We start from the raw sequence: 21,291 nt of genomic DNA, 5'->3' as shown, positions 1-21,291 counted from the left end.
CTGGGTGTCCTGAATTTTACCTGAAAACACTACTCTTTCAGAATTGTGGGATGATCAATATTGCTGTGATTTATAAATTAAGATTTATAAATTATGAAGACATTCATTGTTACTGAAAGGGAAGAAAGTATTACTAAGATGCCCACTCTTCCCAATTTGATTGATGAGGCAGTATATCCCAAAAATTATAAACTTCAGGAAGCAGGTATTATCCCTAGAATTAGGAGAACAAACCTAGAATTGTTACCAGAATACTGGAGCACAGAAGACCTGTTGTTTCAAAAGAAGCTGCTGCCTCCAGGGTTGGGAACTTGGAGAAGTAGCCACTATCTCAGGAAACACTGTCAAAAGAAAGAAGAGAAATATGAAGAATTAAGGCTACTCTCAACCTGGGTGAGGGGACATGCATACATTAATAAGGGTGGCTCAGGTTGGGGATTCAAATCGCAATCAGAATGAGAAGGGCGTCCACGCATATGGGCTGTCTGGCACAAGATGTCACAGTCTGAGACTGGAAAGGTATGCATATAGGAGGGAGGCCTGCTGTAGTACTGGAGCCTAGGCTCATTAGAGAGAGCATCCATGTGTGGAGGCAACATAGATTAGGTTGTCAGAGCCAGAGTGGGATGAAGATGGAAGTTTGAAGTGTCAGAGAACAAGCAGGGTGAATAGGATGTCCATTTGAGAGAGCAGACTGACACAGGGTGTTAGAGTTGACATAAAAATGTAGGGGATTGATGGTGGAATTATGAGATTAATACACACAAGGGCATTGATCACATAAATGATATATAGAGGTACCAGTGATTAAACATGAGATGTCAAATATGGAAAGCAGGCAATTGACCACTGAGCTATAACTGCTCCCGAAGTAAAATTTTTTTTTAAGTGAGAGCCAAGATTCTGTCAAAGGAGAGAGTTAAATACAAAGAAGGGGGAAGCAAATGTGGCTCAAGTGATTGGGCTTCTGCCTACCATATGGGAGGACTCAGGTTTGATCCCTGGGTCCTCCTGGTAAAGGTGTGCCCGCATGGTGAGCCAGTGCCCATGCAGCAAGCCAGTGCCTGGAGGCCAAGTGCTCACCAGTCAAGCCAGTGCCCCCATGGCAAGTCAGTGCCTGCACAAGTGAGTCGTGCAGCAAGATGATGACATAACATAAGAGAGACAAAGGGGAGAGTCAAGGCCAGACACAACAGAAACCAGGAACTGAGGTGGTGCTAGTGACAGGGAACCTCTCTCCACATCAGAGGTCCCCAGGGTCAAATCCCAGTAAATCCTAGAGGAGAAAAATGAGAAAAGAAGACAAAAAGAGAGAAATAGACACAGAAGATCACACAGCAAATGGACACAGACAGTAAAAACAGCAGGGGGGTGGGGAATAAATACACAGAAGGGGAGAAAACCAGAATGTATCTGTGGAATAGAAACATTTCTGTGAAATAGAATTGGAATTACTGGTATTAGTTTATAGTTTTCAATATATAGAAATAAAATATACATATGTGTATTTATACACAAACATACTTATATTCCCAGAAAGTTCTGAGATAGAGGAGGGGACTTGGGAACACTCACTCTCTGAAGTAGTGAGCACACCTAGTGTCCAGCTCTTGTTCTAAATACCATCCTCCACTAAATGAAAGCACTCCTTGTAAAAATTATTGATTTTTGGGCTGGGACAGCAAAAGTACAAAGTGAGCCTTGCACATTCTGTTGTGCCAGAAAGTAAGGAAATGCTTAAAGAATTATGGGGACATGTCAATAGGATACAGAATCCAGGGTGAAGGGACTCCCATCATATATATAATGATAGTAACTGATCATAACATTGAATTGAATAGAAATCTAGGGACCTATTTTGATGTTAACAAATACAATGAAGCCTTAATAAAGAACAGATATTTACACAATCTCAACTATAAAGGGGAAAAGAGTAACTTTACAGTGTGAAGGTCTCGCAAACATCACATTGGTCCAGTAATCACCATGAATGTGATAAAAATGTGTGCCAGGAGACCACATCACTTATGTGATATTCCAAAGATACATAACCCAAATTAAATGGCAAGGAAATGCCAGACAAGCCCAAGTTGAGAACAGTTCTCCATATACATTAACAAAATAATTACCACATAATCCTCAAATATGTCAAGGTCATGAAAGTCTGAAGAACCTGAGAAATGATGATGAAATGCATTATGGGTTCCTGGATTGGATCATTTTCCTATAAAGAACATTATTGGGATTATTGGTGAAACATGTATGGAATCTGTGGATTAGATTGTAGTAATGTATCAGTGTTAATTTCCTGATTTTGATTGTTTTATTATGGTTATGTAGGAGAATATCCATATTTGTAGGTTAGACATACTAAAATATCCAGTGGTGATGGGGCATCATAGCATCTTATTCTCAAATAGTTTAGGAAATATTTTGTAAATGTACTTGTAAATTTTATGTAAGTATGACAATAGTTGCAAAATGAGAAGAGTGCTCAGCTATAGGAATTACTTTCTTGGGTAATTATGAAACCCATTACTACTAAGACACTTTGTATTGATCAGAATAGGAACATGCCATAGATAAATCCTGAAATCTCAGTAGTTTAATGCAATAATGGGAAGCAGACATGGCTCAACTGATAGAGCCTCTGTCTACCATATGGAGGGTCCAGGGTTTGATCCAGGGCCTCCTGACCTGTGTGGTAAGTTGGCTCATGTGCAGTGCCATGGCACACACCCTGTGTAGGGGAGCCCCATGCATGAGGAGTGCACCCTGCAAGGAGAACTGTCCTGTGTGAAAAAAGTATAGCCTGCCCAGGAGTGGTGCCACACCATGGAGAGCTGATGCAGCAAGATGACGCAATACAGAAGAGATGCAGTTTCCCAGTGTGGCCAGATGATCCGAGGGGATGCAGAAGAACAAACAGTGAATAGACATAGAGAGCAGACAAGGGGGAAGGGGAGAGAAATAAACAAATACCAAATCTTTTTTTTAAAATGCAATAAAATTTCTTGCTCAAGTGAATTCCAATAGTCGTCCTTCATATTGTAGCTACATAATATGGAACAAGTTGTGGGAAACAAAGGCATGTTGTTTCCATGGAAGCAAGTTACTTCCTTGACCATTGAGTCAAGCTGTCCCTTTTGATTATCGGTGCGGAGCACAGTCTTGGCTGGGTAAGCACACCTGCAGGCAGAACAATACATATAGAACAGAACAATCTGGGCAACAGGATTTATGAGTATAGTTACTGATTCTTATAATAATAGTTCCAGTAAAGTTTGTTGGGTGTTCATCAATCATTAGTTAATATAGCATGAGGTAAGGGTAATAGGTAACTTGATTTTGTGCTGAATATCACGTAGGTTAGGGATATATATACTAGCCCCCCAACTCAATAAACTTGTCTGATGAGCTTGAGAAATCAATGCTCTCAGATCCCCTGAACCCAATCTTTCTTTGTCTTTCATTCCTGATACCTCGGGTCGCCGAACAAGACTCCGACAGGTGGCGCCCAACGTGGGGCTCGAGGCAGAGGATTCATCAAAGTACGGCAGCGTAGGTTCTTCCACCTCTGGATCGGGAACGCAGAAAGCTGAAAAGCCTTTTTGAAGGTAAGGAGCATCAAAATTAATTAACCCGGGTAAATTGCTGCTTCATATTATTAAGTTTTGCTTTCCGTTAGCATCAGGGTATGGGTAATCAACCAGGATGCTTGGAAGAATATTCACAGGTTTTGAAAACACTGTTGCACAGTGTAGGCGTCACAGTTAAGACTACAGATTTGTTAGAATTGTTTGCTTTGGTTCAAAAGCATTGTTATTGGTTCCAACCGCAAGGAAAGAATTTGATGAATGTTAAGCAGTGGAGGCAAGTAATGAAAGAATTGAGGAGAGCATATCAGAAAGGAGAGAATATACCTGTATCAGTTTGGGCCTTAGGACAGCATATTGCTGCTGCATTAGATCCTTTGCAGTCTGATGAAGAGGAAGAGATTGTTCTTTTCTCAAAGGAGGAAAGGGCTATGAATGATACAGGTAAAGATAGGAATTTGGAGGAGGATCAGGAAGAAGAGGAGTTATTTGAAGTTAGAGATACAAATCCATTCTTAACTAAATCTATGTCGGAGCTAAATATTTCTAAAGTAAACATATATCCTAATTTGACTCATGAGGTTCCTTCTGCACCTCCAGAACCTGGAAAAGTATCTAGTGGACTTTTCTCTACGGACATGCCTTATGTTCGTAGCAGCTTTAAGCCAAATCCTGTGCCTGTTACTCCATTAATGAGATGTCTTTTATCAGGATCTAGTCAAGGTGAGCCTCTGGCTATGCAAGCTGTAGCAGCTTTTCCTGTAACTATTCAACAAATTCCTCCTGATGCTCAAAACCCACAAGGGGGAATTTATGCTCATCATGAGCCTCTTTCTTTTAAAGTATTGAAGGACATCAAACAGGCATGTACTCAATATGGCACTCAGAGTCATTATACTATTGGACTGGTGGAAGGACTTGCAAATACCTACAGGTTAATACCTTGGGATTGGGACATGCTGACTAAAACAGTATTGAGTGCTGCTGAGTTCTTACAATTTAAGACTTGGTAGACAAATGAAGCTGCTATGAGAGAACAACGAAGCAGGGCTCAAGATCCACCTGTTAATATTACTACTGAACAATTGCTAGGCTCTGGAGCTTGGACAGGTATTGAGAGGCAGCTTCATTATGATGATCAAGCTGTTACTCAAGTGAAGCAGTCATGCTTGGCTGCATGAAGAAGGATTACAGCTCCAGGAAAGCCTACGCAGTCTTTTGCTAAAGTGATTCAAGGTGTTAATGAACCCTATGTGGAATTTATTGCCAGACCGACTGATATGCTTACTAAGACTATTGAAATTCCTGAAGCTAAAGAGTTAATCCTGCTAACGCTCGCTTTTGATCAAGCTAACAATGAGTGTAAGAAAGCTATCCGGCCTATTAAGGCCGCAGGTGGGTCTGTCCTTGATTATATAAAAGCTTGTCAGGACATTGGTTCAACAACCCACCAGATGGCAGTGTTAGCTTCAGCTATGAGAGGAAGAAATAACCCAAAAAAGAAAGGGAATTGTTTTAAGTGTGGAAAATTTGGACATTTTCAAAAGAATTGTCGGTCCTATGTCAATCAAGCAGGTAGAGGACCTCGTACTCCTTCAAAAATTTGTCCATTGTGCCATAAAGGATATCATTGGGCTAATGAATGTAGATCAAAAATAGACAGGAAAGGCATACCTATAAAATCGGGAAACCGCTTTGCGGGCCTAGCTCAGGGCCCTCAGACAAACAATATGAGCCTGGCCGACCAATTTCCTGTCAGCAACAGTCAGTATCATTCATCCCAGTCTCAGAATTAAGAGCAGCTACTCTAGGTAGTGCTGCTGTTGATCTTCCATCTACTGAGACTAAAGTGATAACTTCAGAAGGAGGCATTCAAACAATTTCTACAGGAATAAAAGGACCTTTACCTAATAATACAGTAGGCATTGTAATTGGAAGAAGTAGTTTAACTATGCAGGGATTGTTGGTGCAAGTAGGAATTATAGATAGTGATTTTACAGAGGAAATAAAAATAATGGTTCAAGCTGTTAATTCTATTCAAATACAAAAAGGACAACGCTTTGCTCAATTATTACTGCTTCCCTATAACAAACCAGCTACTCTTCCTTTTAAAAGGAAGGGGGGATTTGGATCAACTGGAAAAAATATGTATTGGCAAACTTTTGTAAATAATGATAGACCTGAAACTACAATTACAATTAATAGAAAAGTGTTCTTTGGCTTAATAGATACAGGAGCAGACGTATCTATTATAGCTAAACGTTATTGGCCTCAATCCTGGACTTTGCAGAAAGTACCAACAGTTCTTACTGGAGTTGGTACCATGACTGATGTTTATCAAAGCACTAATATTTTTGATGTTTTAGGCCCTAATGGACAAAAATCTACTTTACAACCCTATGTGGCCAATGTGGGAATTAATCTATGGGGCCGTGATTTGTTAAGCCAATGGGGTGCTTTCATCCATATTCCTACCTTATCGGAGCAGGCTAAAACATTATACATGGATATGCAATATAATACTAGAAGGAACGGCGATAGGAGGGGAATTGGATTTTCTTCCAGTTCATCAGGTCCTGAACAAGAAAATTTATCTTAGGGGCCATTGAAAGAAAGGGCAGTCCCATACCAATTACTTGGCTTACTGAAGCCCCAGTATGGATAGATCAATGGCCCCTAACAGTAGAAAAATTAAATGCCCTACATAGTTTAGTTAAAGAACAGTTGGAGCAAAAGCATATAGAACCTTCTAATAGTCCTTGGAACTCTCCAGTATTTGTTATTAAAAAGAAATCTGGAAAATGGAGACTCCTGACGGATTTAAAAGCCATAAATAAAGTCATGAGTCCTATGGGAGCACTACAACCGGGAGTTCCACAACCATCTATGATTCCAAAAGATTGGTCTCTTATTATAATTGATTTAAAAAATTGTTTTTTCACTATTCCTTTACATCCTGCTAATAAAGCAAAGTTTGCTTTCTCTGTGCCTTCATTTAATAATCAGGCACCTATGCAAAGATATCAATGGTGTGTTTTACCTCAGGGTATGATGAATAGTCCAACTATGTGTCAATTATTTGTGCACCAACCTCTTCAAAAGTTACGTGATCAATTTCCTGAAGCAATAATTATTCATTATATGGATGATATATTATTTGCTCATGCTTCTAATGAAAAATTACAACAATTATTTGTTATGGCAGAAAAAATTTTACCGGAATATGGGTTACAAATAGCCCCTGAAAAAATTCAAAAAGAAGCTCCATTCTCTTACTTAGGTATGAAATTGTCTAAAGGGTGTATTACACCTCAAAAGGTGCAAATTCGTAGAAATAAATTAAACACACTTAATGATTTTCAAAAACTTTTAGGAGACATTAATTGGATTAGGCCTATGTTAGGAATTCCTAATTATATGTTAACTCATTTATTCCAAACTCTACAGGGGGATTCAGACCTTACTAGTGCACATTCTTTATCTGTGAAAGCTGAACGAAAATTAAATTTAATAGAGGAAAGAATTTCACAAGAACAGTTGACACAAATTGACCCTAGAAAAATTGTAGATTTAATTATATTTTCCACTGTGCAATCTCCCACAGCTTTACTGTGGCAGGAGGGAGTTTTGGAGTGGATTTTCCTACCTAATAACAAAAGAGATTACAAACTTATTTACAAAAAATCATCAATATATTGGCAAAAGGACGTGTGTGCTTAATGCAACTTAAAGGGTCTAACCCTGATCGCATTATTTGTGAATTATCACAGGAAGAAATTCATCACCTATATGTAACCAACCCTCAATGGCAGGTAGCTATCAGTGACTTTCAAAGTATTATTGATAATCATTTTCCTACTTCAAAATTACTTACTTTTTTACGAAAAACTACTTGGATATTACCTAAGATTGTAAAATCTCTACCTTTAGAAAATGCATGTACAGTGTTTACTGATGGCAGTAGTAACAAGAAAGCAGCATTTGTTACCAAAGGAAAGAAACAAGCTTGGCAAACTCCATTCACGTCTGCTCAGCGTACTAAACTTGCTGCCATCATTAAGGTGTTAACAATATTTAAGGAACCTTTGAATATTGTTTCTGATTCTGAATATGTATGTCTTACTCTTAAGCATATTGAAACGGCTCATATCTTTATTACTAATGAATTATCTCAACTTTTTGCTGATTTACAACATCTCATTAGATTGAAACAGCATCCTATTTACATTACACACATACGTTCTCATACATCTTTGCCTGGTCCTCTGACAGCCAGTAATGCTTGAGCTGATTTATTAGTGGGGTGTTTACAAAGTGCTCGTGATTACCATGCTTTAACTCACATTAACGCTAAAGGCCTGCGAAATAAATATCAAAAGCTTACTAGACTACAAGCGCAGGACATTATTCGTACTTGTCCAACCTGCAGACCCCTGACAGCAGTGCCTTTTCAGGCTGGAACTAATCCCAGAGGCCTGACTCCTAATCAATTATGGCAAATGGATGTTACTCACATTCCATCCTTTGGAAGACTACAATATGTTCATGTTTGTATTGACACTTATTCTCACTTCATTTGGGCTACTGCTCAAACTAGGGAACGGTTTCATCATGTTCGCTCACATCTCTGGTCTGCTTTTGCTGTGATGGGATGCCCTCTAAAAATTAAAACTGATAATGAACCCTCTTACATTAGTAAATCTTTTGCTTCCTTTTGTAAAAAAATATGCTATTGAACATGTTACTGGCATTCCCCATAATCCTACAGGTCAAGCTATTGTTGAAAGATGCCATCATACTCTCAAGACTATGCTTTTAAAACAAAAAGGGGGAGATGATGGTATGATTTCACCTAAAGATCAATTGGCTAAAGCTTTATTTACCTTAAATTTTCTTAACATTTATGATTCTATAACACCAGCTGAATGTCATTTTAGACATTCTCAAAAATCCACAGAAATTGCAAACTCTGAGAATCAACCAGTATTTTAGAAAAATGTTTTAAGTAATGAATGGAAGAAAGGCAGGGTTAAAGTATGGGGGCAAGGTTATGCTCTTATCATTTCAGAAAATGGAGAAGAAATCTGGCTTCCAGCAAAAAGGATTAAACCTAGGACTGAAGAAGTGGAGTCTTCTACACATGTGGATCCTACTGACAGTGAGTGAAACTGGCAATGGTAATGGTAATTACACATATTGGGCATATATCCCTAATCCCCCATTACTTCGAGTGTTAACTTGGAAAAATCCTTCTTTTCCTGTCTATTTGAATAAAACTATTATATTTCCTGGACCCGTGGATGATAGGTTACCACTTAAGCCACGAGAAGAAGGACAAAAGATTTATAATCTCCTTCTTCCATTTGATTTCCGACCTCTTTGCATTGGCAATCGCCCACCATGTATGGCTGTGAAAAATAGAACGATGATCAATTTTAGCCATAATAATACTAAATCTTTGGTAACTTTATTCCCATCTTATCAATACCAAGAATATAAGTATCCAAGTTATAGTTGTCCTAAGAGGAATGCTAATGATATGCAAAGATGGTATGAATGCCATATGGGAAGAGGATCTGTCGTTTTTAATAATTCCTATAGAATAGTTTGGGAAAGTGCCCCTATGGGGAATCCCAACAAATATAAAGGCAAATTTATTTGGTATGGAATAAATAGCTTGGGACAACAAATTAGTAATATGCAGTATCCTTTTCATGATTCTCTTGATATGGATGAGAAAGTAATCTTTACCAAAAATAATAGTGATTGGAAAAATATAGGGAAATGGGTTCCTTTCCCATGGTGCAATTGCACTGGAATCCATGATCAAAAACAAATATGGAAAGTCTTCTTAGGAGTGGCATCTACTTCTGTATGGAAAGATAATAAAAGTATGGATGGACAATATTTACAATTAGATCAAATTCATCATTTTCAATCATGTGTCAAAGACCCACATGTGTTTGTGGTAGAGAAGGCTACCATTACTGAAAATGCTTTGTTCTATAAGGATGGTGCTTTGTATACCTGCTTGTCTAAGAATATTTTACAGAATGGAAATATTATCACCATGGCTCGCCGAAGACGAGGAGTGTGGATCCCGGTGCAAATGAATCGGATGTGGCAGTCATCACCTGAAAGTCATCTTCTTTTCCACCTGGCTCAAGGACTGTTGAAACGATCTAAGAGATTTCTGGGACTTCTCATAGCTGGCATTCTTGGCCTTATCGGTGTCATCACTGCCGCTGCCACTGCTGCTGTTGCATTGCATGAGACGGTGCAAACACAGCAATATGTGCATAATTGGTACAAGAATGCAAGTGACTTATGGCATAGTCAAGAGCACATTAATGAAGGACTTAATAACAGAGTTAGTGATTTGGAATCTGCTGTTTTACACTTAGGAGATCAAGTGTATAATTTGAATTTGTTAAGAGGATTGAAATGTGATTGGAATGAAAGTAATTTTTGTATTACTCCTTTGGATTATAACATGTCTATGTTTCAATGGAATAAGATCAGAAATCATTTGTTAGGACATAAAAGAAATATGTCATTAGAAATTGAAGAATTGCAGAAAAAGATTTTAGAAATGTCTCATAATCAGATATACGTAGATAGTGATAAGGATATCTTTAATGATTTGATCTCACATTTGAATAAGTTTAATCCTGTTGATTGGTGGAAATCTCAACATTTCTTATCTGCTTTAGGAATAGGGGTATGTGTATTAATCCTGGTGCTCATGGTTGTCGCTTGCCTGGGAAAAGGTGTTTGTCAAAGATTGCACCATGTGGACACCATGGGACAAGCAAACAACATAGTACTTGCTAAAACTCTACAATAGTACCCCAAAGTCAGTGCGCTTGGCTGGTAGTCAGTAACAGGCAACTTGGCTAGCCTTTCAGTCAACCTAAGACAGGGACGTGGCCTTTCGCTGCCACGCTTCCCCAGGATGGGTAAGGCTGATTGTGCATAGCCTCAACCTAAGACAGACACAGTCACCCTGACTAAAACAAAAAGGGGGAAATGTGGGAAACAAAGGCATGTTGTTTCCATGGAAGCAAGTTACTTCCTTGACCATTGAGTCAAGCTGTCCCTTTTGATTATCGGTGCGGAGCACAGTCTTGGCTGGGTAAGCACACCTGCAGGCAGAACAATACATATAGAACAGAACAATCTGGGCAACAGGATTTATGAGTATAGTTACTGATTCTTATAATAATAGTTCCAGTAAAGTTTGTTGGGTGTTCATCAATCATTAGTTAATATAGCATGAGGTAAGGGTAATAGGTAACTTGATTTTGTGCTGAATATCACGTAGGTTAGGGATATATATACTAGCCCCCCAACTCAATAAACTTGTCTGATGAGCTTGAGAAATCAATGCTCTCAGATCCCCTGAACCCAATCTTTCTTTGTCTTTCATTCCTGATACCTCGGGTCGCCGAACAAGACTCCGACAGGTGGCGCCCAACGTGGGGCTCGAGGCAGAGGATTCATCAAAGTACGGCAGCGTAGGTTCTTCCACCTCTGGATCGGGAACGCAGAAAGCTGAAAAGCCTTTTTGAAGGTAAGGAGCATCAAAATTAATTAACCCGGGTAAATTGCTGCTTCATATTATTAAGTTTTGCTTTCCGTTAGCATCAGGGTATGGGTAATCAACCAGGATGCTTGGAAGAATATTCACAGGTTTTGAAAACACTGTTGCACAGTGTAGGCGTCACAGTTAAGACTACAGATTTGTTAGAATTGTTTGCTTTGGTTCAAAAGCATTGTTATTGGTTCCAACCGCAAGGAAAGAATTTGATGAATGTTAAGCAGTGGAGGCAAGTAATGAAAGAATTGAGGAGAGCATATCAGAAAGGAGAGAATATACCTGTATCAGTTTGGGCCTTAGGACAGCATATTGCTGCTGCATTAGATCCTTTGCAGTCTGATGAAGAGGAAGAGATTGTTCTTTTCTCAAAGGAGGAAAGGGCTATGAATGATACAGGTAAAGATAGGAATTTGGAGGAGGATCAGGAAGAAGAGGAGTTATTTGAAGTTAGAGATACAAATCCATTCTTAACTAAATCTATGTCGGAGCTAAATATTTCTAAAGTAAACATATATCCTAATTTGACTCATGAGGTTCCTTCTGCACCTCCAGAACCTGGAAAAGTATCTAGTGGACTTTTCTCTACGGACATGCCTTATGTTCGTAGCAGCTTTAAGCCAAATCCTGTGCCTGTTACTCCATTAATGAGATGTCTTTTATCAGGATCTAGTCAAGGTGAGCCTCTGGCTATGCAAGCTGTAGCAGCTTTTCCTGTAACTATTCAACAAATTCCTCCTGATGCTCAAAACCCACAAGGGGGAATTTATGCTCATCATGAGCCTCTTTCTTTTAAAGTATTGAAGGACATCAAACAGGCATGTACTCAATATGGCACTCAGAGTCATTATACTATTGGACTGGTGGAAGGACTTGCAAATACCTACAGGTTAATACCTTGGGATTGGGACATGCTGACTAAAACAGTATTGAGTGCTGCTGAGTTCTTACAATTTAAGACTTGGTAGACAAATGAAGCTGCTATGAGAGAACAACGAAGCAGGGCTCAAGATCCACCTGTTAATATTACTACTGAACAATTGCTAGGCTCTGGAGCTTGGACAGGTATTGAGAGGCAGCTTCATTATGATGATCAAGCTGTTACTCAAGTGAAGCAGTCATGCTTGGCTGCATGAAGAAGGATTACAGCTCCAGGAAAGCCTACGCAGTCTTTTGCTAAAGTGATTCAAGGTGTTAATGAACCCTATGTGGAATTTATTGCCAGACCGACTGATATGCTTACTAAGACTATTGAAATTCCTGAAGCTAAAGAGTTAATCCTGCTAACGCTCGCTTTTGATCAAGCTAACAATGAGTGTAAGAAAGCTATCCGGCCTATTAAGGCCGCAGGTGGGTCTGTCCTTGATTATATAAAAGCTTGTCAGGACATTGGTTCAACAACCCACCAGATGGCAGTGTTAGCTTCAGCTATGAGAGGAAGAAATAACCCAAAAAAGAAAGGGAATTGTTTTAAGTGTGGAAAATTTGGACATTTTCAAAAGAATTGTCGGTCCTATGTCAATCAAGCAGGTAGAGGACCTCGTACTCCTTCAAAAATTTGTCCATTGTGCCATAAAGGATATCATTGGGCTAATGAATGTAGATCAAAAATAGACAGGAAAGGCATACCTATAAAATCGGGAAACCGCTTTGCGGGCCTAGCTCAGGGCCCTCAGACAAACAATATGAGCCTGGCCGACCAATTTCCTGTCAGCAACAGTCAGTATCATTCATCCCAGTCTCAGAATTAAGAGCAGCTACTCTAGGTAGTGCTGCTGTTGATCTTCCATCTACTGAGACTAAAGTGATAACTTCAGAAGGAGGCATTCAAACAATTTCTACAGGAATAAAAGGACCTTTACCTAATAATACAGTAGGCATTGTAATTGGAAGAAGTAGTTTAACTATGCAGGGATTGTTGGTGCAAGTAGGAATTATAGATAGTGATTTTACAGAGGAAATAAAAATAATGGTTCAAGCTGTTAATTCTATTCAAATACAAAAAGGACAACGCTTTGCTCAATTATTACTGCTTCCCTATAACAAACCAGCTACTCTTCCTTTTAAAAGGAAGGGGGGATTTGGATCAACTGGAAAAAATATGTATTGGCAAACTTTTGTAAATAATGATAGACCTGAAACTACAATTACAATTAATAGAAAAGTGTTCTTTGGCTTAATAGATACAGGAGCAGACGTATCTATTATAGCTAAACGTTATTGGCCTCAATCCTGGACTTTGCAGAAAGTACCAACAGTTCTTACTGGAGTTGGTACCATGACTGATGTTTATCAAAGCACTAATATTTTTGATGTTTTAGGCCCTAATGGACAAAAATCTACTTTACAACCCTATGTGGCCAATGTGGGAATTAATCTATGGGGCCGTGATTTGTTAAGCCAATGGGGTGCTTTCATCCATATTCCTACCTTATCGGAGCAGGCTAAAACATTATACATGGATATGCAATATAATACTAGAAGGAACGGCGATAGGAGGGGAATTGGATTTTCTTCCAGTTCATCAGGTCCTGAACAAGAAAATTTATCTTAGGGGCCATTGAAAGAAAGGGCAGTCCCATACCAATTACTTGGCTTACTGAAGCCCCAGTATGGATAGATCAATGGCCCCTAACAGTAGAAAAATTAAATGCCCTACATAGTTTAGTTAAAGAACAGTTGGAGCAAAAGCATATAGAACCTTCTAATAGTCCTTGGAACTCTCCAGTATTTGTTATTAAAAAGAAATCTGGAAAATGGAGACTCCTGACGGATTTAAAAGCCATAAATAAAGTCATGAGTCCTATGGGAGCACTACAACCGGGAGTTCCACAACCATCTATGATTCCAAAAGATTGGTCTCTTATTATAATTGATTTAAAAAATTGTTTTTTCACTATTCCTTTACATCCTGCTAATAAAGCAAAGTTTGCTTTCTCTGTGCCTTCATTTAATAATCAGGCACCTATGCAAAGATATCAATGGTGTGTTTTACCTCAGGGTATGATGAATAGTCCAACTATGTGTCAATTATTTGTGCACCAACCTCTTCAAAAGTTACGTGATCAATTTCCTGAAGCAATAATTATTCATTATATGGATGATATATTATTTGCTCATGCTTCTAATGAAAAATTACAACAATTATTTGTTATGGCAGAAAAAATTTTACCGGAATATGGGTTACAAATAGCCCCTGAAAAAATTCAAAAAGAAGCTCCATTCTCTTACTTAGGTATGAAATTGTCTAAAGGGTGTATTACACCTCAAAAGGTGCAAATTCGTAGAAATAAATTAAACACACTTAATGATTTTCAAAAACTTTTAGGAGACATTAATTGGATTAGGCCTATGTTAGGAATTCCTAATTATATGTTAACTCATTTATTCCAAACTCTACAGGGGGATTCAGACCTTACTAGTGCACATTCTTTATCTGTGAAAGCTGAACGAAAATTAAATTTAATAGAGGAAAGAATTTCACAAGAACAGTTGACACAAATTGACCCTAGAAAAATTGTAGATTTAATTATATTTTCCACTGTGCAATCTCCCACAGCTTTACTGTGGCAGGAGGGAGTTTTGGAGTGGATTTTCCTACCTAATAACAAAAGAGATTACAAACTTATTTACAAAAAATCATCAATATATTGGCAAAAGGACGTGTGTGCTTAATGCAACTTAAAGGGTCTAACCCTGATCGCATTATTTGTGAATTATCACAGGAAGAAATTCATCACCTATATGTAACCAACCCTCAATGGCAGGTAGCTATCAGTGACTTTCAAAGTATTATTGATAATCATTTTCCTACTTCAAAATTACTTACTTTTTTACGAAAAACTACTTGGATATTACCTAAGATTGTAAAATCTCTACCTTTAGAAAATGCATGTACAGTGTTTACTGATGGCAGTAGTAACAAGAAAGCAGCATTTGTTACCAAAGGAAAGAAACAAGCTTGGCAAACTCCATTCACGTCTGCTCAGCGTACTAAACTTGCTGCCATCATTAAGGTGTTAACAATATTTAAGGAACCTTTGAATATTGTTTCTGATTCTGAATATGTATGTCTTACTCTTAAGCATATTGAAACGGCTCATATCTTTATTACTAATGAATTATCTCAACTTTTTGCTGATTTACAACATCTCATTAGATTGAAACAGCATCCTATTTACATTACACACATACGTTCTCATACATCTTTGCCTGGTCCTCTGACAGCCAGTAATGCTCGAGCTGATTTATTAGTGGGGTGTTTACAAAGTGCTCGTGATTACCATGCTTTAACTCACATTAACGCTAAAGGCCTGCGAAATAAATATCAAAAGCTTACTAGACTACAAGCGCAGGACATTATTCGTACTTGTCCAACCTGCAGACCCCTGACAGCAGTGCCTTTTCAGGCTGGAACTAATCCCAGAGGCCTGACTCCTAATCAATTATGGCAAATGGATGTTACTCACATTCCATCCTTTGGAAGACTACAATATGTTCATGTTTGTATTGACACTTATTCTCACTTCATTTGGGCTACTGCTCAAACTAGGGAACGGTTTCATCATGTTCGCTCACATCTCTGGTCTGCTTTTGCTGTGATGGGATGCCCTCTAAAAATTAAAACTGATAATGAACCCTCTTACATTAGTAAATCTTTTGCTTCCTTTTGTAAAAAAATATGCTATTGAACATGTTACTGGCATTCCCCATAATCCTACAGGTCAAGCTATTGTTGAAAGATGCCATCATACTCTCAAGACTATGCTTTTAAAACAAAAAGGGGGAGATGATGGTATGATTTCACCTAAAGATCAATTGGCTAAAGCTTTATTTACCTTAAATTTTCTTAACATTTATGATTCTATAACACCAGCTGAATGTCATTTTAGACATTCTCAAAAATCCACAGAAATTGCAAACTCTGAGAATCAACCAGTATTTTAGAAAAATGTTTTAAGTAATGAATGGAAGAAAGGCAGGGTTAAAGTATGGGGGCAAGGTTATGCTCTTATCATTTCAGAAAATGGAGAAGAAATCTGGCTTCCAGCAAAAAGGATTAAACCTAGGACTGAAGAAGTGGAGTCTTCTACACATGTGGATCCTACTGACAGTGAGTGAAACTGGCAATGGTAATGGTAATTACACATATTGGGCATATATCCCTAATCCCCCATTACTTCGAGTGTTAACTTGGAAAAATCCTTCTTTTCCTGTCTATTTGAATAAAACTATTATATTTCCTGGACCCGTGGATGATAGGTTACCACTTAAGCCACGAGAAGAAGGACAAAAGATTTATAATCTCCTTCTTCCATTTGATTTCCGACCTCTTTGCATTGGCAATCGCCCACCATGTATGGCTGTGAAAAATAGAACGATGATCAATTTTAGCCATAATAATACTAAATCTTTGGTAACTTTATTCCCATCTTATCAATACCAAGAATATAAGTATCCAAGTTATAGTTGTCCTAAGAGGAATGCTAATGATATGCAAAGATGGTATGAATGCCATATGGGAAGAGGATCTGTCGTTTTTAATAATTCCTATAGAATAGTTTGGGAAAGTGCCCCTATGGGGAATCCCAACAAATATAAAGGCAAATTTATTTGGTATGGAATAAATAGCTTGGGACAACAAATTAGTAATATGCAGTATCCTTTTCATGATTCTCTTGATATGGATGAGAAAGTAATCTTTACCAAAAATAATAGTGATTGGAAAAATATAGGGAAATGGGTTCCTTTCCCATGGTGCAATTGCACTGGAATCCATGATCAAAAACAAATATGGAAAGTCTTCTTAGGAGTGGCATCTACTTCTGTATGGAAAGATAATAAAAGTATGGATGGACAATATTTACAATTAGATCAAATTCATCATTTTCAATCATGTGTCAAAGACCCACATGTGTTTGTGGTAGAGAAGGCTACCATTACTGAAAATGCTTTGTTCTATAAGGATGGTGCTTTGTATACCTGCTTGTCTAAGAATATTTTACAGAATGGAAATATTATCACCATGGCTCGCCGAAGACGAGGAGTGTGGATCCCGGTGCAAATGAATCGGATGTGGCAGTCATCACCTGAAAGTCATCTTCTTTTCCACCTGGCTCAAGGACTGTTGAAACGATCTAAGAGATTTCTGGGACTTCTCATAGCTGGCATTCTTGGCCTTATCGGTGTCATCACTGCCGCTGCCACTGCTGCTGTTGCATTGCATGAGACGGTGCAAACACAGCAATATGTGCATAATTGGTACAAGAATGCAAGTGACTTATGGCATAGTCAAGAGCACATTAATGAAGGACTTAATAACAGAGTTAGTGATTTGGAATCTGCTGTTTTACACTTAGGAGATCAAGTGTATAATTTGAATTTGTTAAGAGGATTGAAATGTGATTGGAATGAAAGTAATTTTTGTATTACTCCTTTGGATTATAACATGTCTATGTTTCAATGGAATAAGATCAGAAATCATTTGTTAGGACATAAAAGAAATATGTCATTAGAAATTGAAGAATTGCAGAAAAAGATTTTAGAAATGTCTCATAATCAGATATACGTAGATAGTGATAAGGATATCTTTAATGATTTGATCTCACATTTGAATAAGTTTAATCCTGTTGATTGGTGGAAATCTCAACATTTCTTATCTGCTTTAGGAATAGGGGTATGTGTATTAATCCTGGTGCTCATGGTTGTCGCTTGCCTGGGAAAAGGTGTTTGTCAAAGATTGCACCATGTGGACACCATGGGACAAGCAAACAACATAGTACTTGCTAAAACTCTACAATAGTACCCCAAAGTCAGTGCGCTTGGCTGGTAGTCAGTAACAGGCAACTTGGCTAGCCTTTCAGTCAACCTAAGACAGGGACGTGGCCTTTCGCTGCCACGCTTCCCCAGGATGGGTAAGGCTGATTGTGCATAGCCTCAACCTAAGACAGACACAGTCACCCTGACTAAAACAAAAAGGGGGAAATGTGGGAAACAAAGGCATGTTGTTTCCATGGAAGCAAGTTACTTCCTTGACCATTGAGTCAAGCTGTCCCTTTTGATTATCGGTGCGGAGCACAGTCTTGGCTGGGTAAGCACACCTGCAGGCAGAACAATACATATAGAACAGAACAATCTGGGCAACAGGATTTATGAGTATAGTTACTGATTCTTATAATAATAGTTCCAGTAAAGTTTGTTGGGTGTTCATCAATCATTAGTTAATATAGCATGAGGTAAGGGTAATAGGTAACTTGATTTTGTGCTGAATATCACGTAGGTTAGGGATATATATACTAGCCCCCCAACTCAATAAACTTGTCTGATGAGCTTGAGAAATCAATGCTCTCAGATCCCCTGAACCCAATCTTTCTTTGTCTTTCATTCCCAATACCTCGGGTCGCCGAACAAGACTCCGACAACAAGTGGCATCCATGATTCTTTTGCAGCGATAACTTTCATGTGCCAACTTGGCTAGGTTATGGTGTCCTTTGGGTCAAACTGGCCTACTTGTTACCATGAAGGTATTTCATAGATGGGATTTGCACCTACAATCAGTTGATTGCATCTACCATCAGCAAAAGAGATTACTCTCAGCAATATGGGTAATCTCCCTATCCAATCAGTTAAAAGTGAGAACTGAATGTTTCAGAGTTCAGAAGAATTTCTGCCTCAATTTCAACATTGGCTCATGCTGGAATTGCCAGCCAGCCAGCTTCCCCTGGAGATTAGGACTTCAACATCACCTTTATCAGAGCTTCCACCCTGTAGGCAGCCCATTAAAATTCAGGCTTGCCAACCTCCATGTTTGCATGAGGCAAATCCTTACAATAAATTATACACATACACATAAACATAAACACACACATGAATACATACAGTTTATTGGTTCTGTTTCTTGGGATAACCTTGACTAATACACCTGGTTAGAGGTCACTGTGAAAGAACTAGAGAGGGTGGAGGCCAGAAAGTGGTACACATAACATCAGTCCTCATTCCATTGGCCAGAATTTAGTCACAGGTCTCCAATTCAGCTGCAAAAGAGGCTGAAAAATGCAGTCTTTTAAGTGCTCAGAAAGAGGAAATAGTGTGGAAACCATATAGCAGGGTTTTTGTCACACTTAAAATATCACAACAATAACTTCTCATGTACTGAGATTCATGAATTTAGAGGCCTCAGCACTCATGAGAATTCTCACTGCAATCATATGACATTCTGAATACAGTTTTTGATAACTTGTATGACCTAACTACATTTAGAAGTTATCCATCTTTAATAAATTTGAAGACTTTGGCTATGATTTAAGTCCTTACCATACTCACTCCAATGACAATTTCCTTCCTATATAGATAGGCATGATAGCAGTTTGAATTCAGCTATAGCCATTTCTACAACCATCACATTTATAGCTTTTTGTCATAAGTACAATTTTTATGATTGGGAAGACCAGAGATAGCATCTATTTTTTTTTAAAGATTTTTATTTATTTCTCTCCCCTTCCCCTCCCCCCTGCCCCAGTTGTCTGTTCCCTGTGTCCATTTGCTGCATGTTCTTCTTTTGTTCGCTTCTGTTGTCAGCAGCATGGGAATCTGTGTCTCTTTCTGTTGTGTCATCTTGCTGAGTCAGCTCTCCATGTGTGCAGTGCCATTCCTGGGCAGGCTGAACTTTCTTTCATGCTGGGTGGCTCTCCTTATGGGGTGCACTCTTTGCACGTGGGGCTCCCCTGCACGGGGGACACCCCTGCGTGGCACGGCACTCCTTGCACGCAACACCACTGCACATGGGCCAGCTCCACACGAGTCAAGGAGGCCTGGGGTTTGAACCACGGACCTCCCATGTGGTAGATGGATGCCCTAGCCACTGGACCAAGTCCACGTCCCTGATAGGATCTATCAATCCTGTAGGTAAATTGATGCCTTCAAAAAAGTGAGTGCTAACTATAACAGTTCCCACAGCATCGCATGTATGAATTGGACAAAAATAACTGTGAACTCTTATGTTTACTGAGATGAGGTGCAAATGAAACCTTTAGAGCACTATGCTATATTGCCTGTTGTTGATTTAATAGTATCAGCTATTTATTATATATAATAAATATATATAATTATTTTACTATATATTATATAAAATAAATATATAGTAATACTATATCTCAGAATCTCCTTCCCCTGTAGTTCTGGGTTACAGTTGGTCACTGAGAAGGCACTCAGATGAGATTTAAAAGCCAGAAAAGGGAAGCAGTTGAGGCTCAACTGATTGAGTGTCCGCCTACCATGTGAGAAGTCCAGGGTTTGGTACCCAGGGCCTCCTGACCCATGTGCTGAGCTGGCCTATTTGCAGTGCTGCCGTGCACAAGGAGTGCTGTGCCATGGGTGGGTGTCTCATGTACAAGGAGTGTGCCCTACAAGGAGAGCTGCCCCACGCAAAAACTGCACATTAGAGAGCTGACATAGCAAGATGATGCAACACAAAAACTGAGTTTCCCAGTGCCGCCATGACAAGAATGCAAACACACACAGAACACACAGCGAATGGACACAGAATAGACAGCACGGCGGGGGGAAGGGGAGAAAAATGTATAAAATAAATCTTAAAAAAAAAAAAAAAAGCCAGGAGAGGGCATTATCCTCTGAATGCAGTTGCAGACAGACATGGCAAGGCATGAACTTTGTAACTGTTTCTAGGTGAGGTTCTTGAGAATCACTCACATTGGTGCTATAGACTAAGAGTTTATATGGACTTTCCAGAGGTTCTTGAGATCTGCAGAAGCTTCAGAGAAAGCCCTTGAGTATGATTCACTTTGCTACTGCAGACTGAGATTCTTGATTCGTAGTAGTTTCTCATAAAGATCTAGAGAGCTCACGTTAGTGTTGAAGGCTGGCATTGGCTTCCCTGTTCATCGTTCCCCTAGCTCTTTCAACAGTTGTGTATGCCTCTTGTTGATTATATGAAAAAGTTTCTTGTTTGGAACATATAAAGTGGCATCTGTTTTACAAATAAACCGACAGGTCATTGGACATATTTATAGGAATTCTCTCTTATGCAGGCTTTGATGAATGGGTTCTGCACTACTACTGAAAACAATAAACTCTTCACAT

Source organism: Dasypus novemcinctus, chromosome 18 (assembly GCF_030445035.2).
Source record: "Dasypus novemcinctus isolate mDasNov1 chromosome 18, mDasNov1.1.hap2, whole genome shotgun sequence".
Lineage (NCBI taxonomy): Eukaryota > Metazoa > Chordata > Mammalia > Cingulata > Dasypodidae > Dasypus > Dasypus novemcinctus.
Note: the sequence above shows the minus strand (reverse complement) of the source record.